Genomic DNA, 6,226 nt, shown 5'->3' on the forward strand with positions numbered 1-6,226 from the left:
CCCCCTTTTATATCAGAGGCGTGCCCCCCCCTTTTCATCAGAAGCCTCCATGCACCATGGACAGACGTGACCTTGTGTGAAAGTTTCAAGGTGCTCCTCGAAGACACGCTGGTTGAGAGAGGCTGGATTAGGTAGGTCCTCGTTCTACAGAGTTTTGGTCAATCTAAAGTTGATTGGACAGAGATTGTTGGTGGATCTGAGGGTCACCATACAGGTCACAACTAGGGTCAGGGTAGTGCAGGGGCCTCTCTGGGCCACGTATGCAGAGCAGAAGGTCTCACTTCAACCCAACTTCATTGGCCAGTCTGATTGTTGAGGGCCGTCTCTGGTACCTTTTCTCTTCCCATTGCCACTAAGCTTTGTCCTTTTCCCCTCTGTGTCATACCTGCTGCAAAATGCCGCTACTTGCTGTAGGGGTGAGGTGTATAAACTGGTTTTCCTGCCCGCAGGAGGGGGCATGACTACCCTACCCTGGCCAGCCTAGCACTAGTTGTCACTGCCTTGGGAAGAGTTGCAGGAGTTAATTCTCTTCTCCCCCGTCATGGCTGAGTACGCCGTAACAGGAGTTTGTTGATGGGCGTACATGCTGTAAACACAAATCCAACCGGTGGAAAGGTGTTTCATCCTTCTTTCTTTCTGTATTGTTTGAAAACAAGAGCCATGAGCCTTCCTTAAAGGAGACCTGCAGATGGAAGCCTTCATACCAGTATTATGATGGAGATAAATGGCCCCTCTAGCTGTCCTGTAACTATTGGGGGGGGGGGGGGGTTTAATAAGCTGGGCACAAAAATTGGGGGGGGGGGGGTGATTTATAAATCTGGTGCCCAGCAGCATACAGCTGGGTGAATGCCGCTCGCCCGCCGCCACTAGATGGAGCCGAGGAGCACAGGGATTTCCTCTGGTCCTTTGTCTAATAAGCCCTTTGCTTCCATCACAAGGTGAGTATCTCAGTCTGGAGCGTAGAGTTACGAGGAACAAAGTCCACCAATACTCGGACCCGCACCCTTTTTGGAGAAACGAAACCAACCGGCTCCCACAAGGCAATCATTCTGCGCCTCTCGCTGTTTCATCCACGGCTTCTTCCGCCGTGCTACCTAACTGCTTAATACGGAAACGCGGGCACTGGGCTCCCTGACTCTGGTTTTGGTTACAGAGGATAACGTTGGAACTTCCACCTGTCCTGAGCGTCCAACTGAATTTTGGAACGAAAGAACTCAAAGACTTTGGAACTTGGTGGACCTTTTATGTGAAGATGAACCGGAGAGATCGGAGAGTCCTCTGCTCTTACTGTCTCCACGCGTCCGTGCCCGCCGTCAAGCAGTGCGCACCCTGTGAAGCGTTTCTGTGCTATAACCACCTCAAAGTGCACAGCAGATCACGCCTTGATTGACATCGTTGCTTCACCAAGAATCTGGAAATGTCCAAAACACGATGTAGGCTTTTCCACGTACTGCCAGTACTGCAAAGCTTTTTTGTGTCTCCAGTGCAAGATCCACTTTTTCCCCATCCCGTTGAGGCTCGGCGATGCCAGCGAGGTCAAGAAGACGAGACTGCAACAAGTTCTCATGACGTTGATGACCAAAAAGCAGAAGATCTCCGATCAGATAAAGCAGCTGGGATCGGCGAAAGAGGAGCTGACCCATAAGATCGACGACATCATCTTCCTGGTCAATGCCGAAGATCCCTTGGCCGTCTTACAGGAGCGAGAGTCGGAGCGGAGGGATTTCTGTGACCTGCGGGAAGTGGACAGCGAGAGGAGAATTCGAGAATTACAAGAAGAAAACAGAGAGGTGACGAAGAAGTTAAAGGTGGCCGTAGTAGTTATTGCTCTTTGCCTGTTTGTAATGTTTTGTCTTCTGGTCTGGCATTTTTCGAAGCTACAGCGTAAGTGAGTGTGAAGAATGGCAGTGCAATAGAGAAGAGACAATCCAGCACAGGGGTGGGCGACCCGGGCACTCCAGATGTGGTGAAATTACAGATCCCATCATGCCTCTGTCTCTGGAAGCCATGCCTGTGGCTGTCAGTTTTTGCAATGTCTCATGGGACTTGTAGTTCCAAAACAGCTGGAGTGCTGAGGTTGCCCGCCCCTGGTCTACCTTCATAGAACACGTTGTTTTCATCCGGTCTGTCACCTAGACTCCTGAATGTCTCTATTCCCAGTGCCGCTTTATTGCAAGCTACAGCCCCCCGATTCCCGGACTCCAGCCTTGGGGGTGACCTCTATGTTAATATCCTTGCCATAAGACTTAATTAACCAAAAATCCACCCAACTGGAATCAACTTACAAGAAGGTGTTGAATGCAACAACTGGCAGGAGGCTTCAGTCCCGAAGACCTGCTCAACCTCCCTACAAGGGACCGGAGACATTTCTATAAAACCTAAAGCTGAACTCCAGATATGAAGAACGCAAATGTAATCCTCAATATATCAATAAATGTATTTTAGATGCAAGCGGTGTAAGTACCTTCATGTGTCCTGGTATCAGTCCCTGTACAGCAGAGCTCAGAGTGGGAGAGGGAAGCTTATGTATTTACTTTGCAATCTGTCCCCCATTGGGAAGATTTTCCTTCACTTCCTGTCCTTATAGTATTAAGGTGTTTTTTACCTTAATGTATTCTCTGCATTAGGGTAAAAATGGCCCAGCACCTTTTTTTCTTCCCCAGTTGTCCCCCCCCCCCCACACACACACACCCCCCCGCCGCCGGTCCCGAAGCGATCCTCCGTTCCCTGAACTTCCTGGTTTGCGGGGGGCCATAGGCTCCTTCTGCCATCAATCAAAGAGAGAAGGGGCGTGGCTTGCCACAGGGCTGTGCGTGTCTATGGACACAGCCACTGGGGGCATGAGCGCGCACGAGTGCCTCCATTAGAACGATGGTGGGGTGCGTAAAGGGGGCGGAGGAAAGATTGCTGCGGGGTCCCACTAGAAAATTAGAAATTGAAAACTTAAAAAAAAAAAACGGCAACATCCTCCAGCAAAGGTGGGTCTCCTTGTAATAAATATTTTTTTTTAAAAAGGAGGATTTAATATCACTGTAAGGCTGGGTTCACACCTAGGCGTATCGAATATGTGCGTGTGTCGCGCGTTTCGTGTCGCACGTTTTTACCGCGATTCGCAGTAAAAAAACTGCGCTACAAACGCACGTTTCCGAGGGCTACTTGGCTGTATCCCAATGGAAACGCGCGACAAAAACACCCCAAAGAAGCTCCTGTACCTCTTTGGGGCGTAGGACGTTTTGTAGCGCGTTCATACGGCCTGTGATACGCCCAGGTGTGAACCATGCCCATAGGAAACAATGGGATTTCGATGTTTGAGGGTTTTGCAGAGCGTACGAACGCGCTACAAGACGCCAAGGTGTGAACGGGGCCTTAGACACAACAGCAAATAGATGTGTCCTGTAGGAGCGGTGGGCGAGGATAAGTAGCAGGGTTCCTGGAATTTGGAGACGGCTCGATGTAGACGAGGGTATCCCAAGGGGCCCCCGGAAATGTCTGCAGAGTATTGGGGAAATAGGAGCGCCACACTGAGTCATCTCATAAAAACCTGAAAATGGACCTTATTAATCAGTGCGACGCTCTCATTGTTCCAACACTCTACAGAAGACACAACAGGAAGTGAGAGCATGAGGGGGGAACAGGTTCTGGTGACAGATTGCAAATTTTGGGGTTTCCATCCCTTTCCGTTTCAGTGAGAAGGTGACCCGTCTGGACACGTGAAGAGGGCGACTCTCCTCTGCTGGATACATCAATAAGATGTCTGATCCTTCCACATTATATCCAAAATGGAAGAAATCGGGCTTTAGGTTTGTTTTATTTGCAAATACAAAAATCAAGTAACGGTCACGGGTCAGGGGTCACAGGTATAGACTGGAATCAGGTATGTGGCCCCTCCTGTTACACTGGCAGGGACACCTAGAGGAAAGGGTGCGAGCAGTGTAGGCTGACGACTCCCAGAGCTGGAGTACAAGCAGGGGAACAGAGCCGGGGAACTGAATGGGGCAATGGAAGACAGATTGGGCTGGTAGGTCAAGGTACTAGGCAGGGTGCTGCACTGCTAAGTAGGTGGCATGGGGTCCCCCAGGATGTGGAATCAAAGGGCCACCCGGTGTTCACCGGAGCTCCTGATGGTGGAGATGGACTTGGCTGCGTGCTGACCCAAGGTCACAATCCCCAGGTTCACCCAACTCACCTAACAGCCAACAATGGTGGACAAGGCCAGAGTTCTAGACAGGTTGCATTGCCACACAGAACAAGGCCAGGGACAGGCAGATGACTAGGACTTCCAGGGACAAACCAAAGGATAGGGACAGACGGAAGACTGGGATTTCCAGGGACAAACCAAAGGATGGGACAGATAAAAGACTGGGATTTCCGGGGACAAGCCAAAGGTTAGGGACAGACTGAAGACTGGGCTTTCCAGGGACAAGGCAAAGGATAGGGACAGACAGAAGACTGGGATTTCCAGGGACAAGGCAAAGGATAGGGACAGACTGTAGACTGGGATTTCCAGGGACAAGGCAAAGGATAGGGACAGACTGTAGACTGGGATTTCCAGGGACAAGGCAAAGGATATGGACAGACAGAAGACTGGGATTTCCAGAGACAAGGCAAAGGATATGGACAGACAGAAGACTGGGATTTCCAGAGACAAGACAAAGGATAGGGACAGACTGAAGACTGGGCTTTCCAGAGACAAGGCAAAGGATAGGGACAGACTGTAGACTGGGATTTCCAGGGACAAGGCAAAGGATATGGACAGACAGAAGACTGGGATTTCCAGAGACAAGACAAAGGATAGGGACAGACTGAAGACTGGGCTTTCCAGAGACAAGGCAAAGGATAGGGACAGACTGAAGACTGGGCTTTCCAGGGACAAGGCAAAGGATAGGGACAGACAGAAGACTGGGATTTCCAGGGACAAGGCAAAGGATAGGGACAGACTGTAGACTGGGATTTCCAGGGACAAGGCAAAGGATAGGGACAGACTGTAGACTGGGATTTCCAGGGACAAGGCAAAGGATATGGACAGACAGAAGACTGGGATTTCCAGAGACAAGGCAAAGGATATGGACAGACAGAAGACTGGGATTTCCAGAGACAAGACAAAGGATAGGGACAGACTGAAGACTGGGCTTTCCAGAGACAAGGCAAAGGATAGGGACAGACTGAAGACTGGGCTTTCCAGGGACAAGGCAAAGGATAGGGACAGACAGAAGACTGGGATTTCCAGAGACAAGACAAAGGCTAGGGACAGACTGAAGACTGGGCTTTCCAGGGACAAGGCAAAGGATAGGGACAGACTGTAGACTGGGATTTCCAGAGACAAGACAAAGGATAGGGACAGACTGAAGACTGGGCTTTCCAGAGACAAGGCAAAGGATAGGGACAGACTGAAGACTGGGCTTTCCAGGGACAAGGCAAAGGATAGGGACAGACAGAAGACTGGGATTTCCAGAGACAAGGCAAAGGATAGGGACAGACTGTAGACTGGGCTTTCCAGGGACAAGGCAAAGGATAGGGACAGACAGAAGACTGGGATTTCCAGAGACAAGCCAAAGTTCAGGACAGACTGAAGACTAGAACTTCCAGGGACAAGCTAAAGGATAGGGACAGACTTCAACCCAACTTCACTGGCCAGCCTGATTGTTGAGTGCCGTCTCTGGTACCTTTGCTCTTCCCATTGTTGCTCAGCGCCGTCACACGTTCTGCAAACCGCTTTTACTTGCTGTAGGGGTGAGGTGTATAAACCGCAGGAGGGGGCATGACTATCCTACCCTGGCCAACCTAGCCAGGGCCAGATTTCCCACAAGGCCAACCGAGGTCTGGCCCTCGGGGCGGCACGGATTCCTATCACCCCTCGGCCGGAAAATGAAGTTCCGGGCGCTGGGCGGGTAGTTGTTTTGTACGTTTAGCTCTGCTTTGGGCAAGCAGAGCTAAACGTACAGCGCAGCCTGCTCAAACGTCCGCCCCCCCGGCCCGCCTCGCCACTTACCTCTCTCCCCGACACCCGGACGGAGCTTCTCTCTTCAGGATCTTGGAGCGGAGAAGGTGTGTAAACAGTGAGACCGCAGCCTTCCTCTCTCAACTGTCACAGGGCTTCCAGCACACAGCGCTGTGCTAGAACTCCTGTATTGGGGGTGACAGGTTCAATAAAGAGAACCTGCCACCTCCTAATGCTATCACACAGGGGCTTGTTAGCTAGCTCCTGTGTGATAGCAATAAAGTTAAG

General features: G+C 50.9%; 1 protein-coding gene across 1 annotated transcript in view; it reads right to left on the reverse strand.

Annotated features, from left to right (window-relative positions):
- Window positions 1-615: 615 nt before the first annotated feature.
- TMOD4 (tropomodulin 4) overlaps window positions 616-6,226 on the reverse strand; it is a 33,057-nt gene continuing 27,446 nt past the window's right edge. Inside the window, exons 11-12 of the mRNA XM_018573679.1 lie at window positions 5,764-5,767; window positions 616-625 (exon numbers count right to left, since the gene is read on the reverse strand). The gene's annotated coding sequence lies outside the window, so the exon portion shown is untranslated. The remainder of the gene's footprint in view (window positions 626-5,763; window positions 5,768-6,226) is intronic.

This window comes from Nanorana parkeri, unplaced genomic scaffold (assembly GCF_000935625.1).
Source record: "Nanorana parkeri isolate BGI_ZX_2015 unplaced genomic scaffold, ASM93562v1 scaffold2484, whole genome shotgun sequence".
Lineage (NCBI taxonomy): Eukaryota > Metazoa > Chordata > Amphibia > Anura > Dicroglossidae > Nanorana > Nanorana parkeri.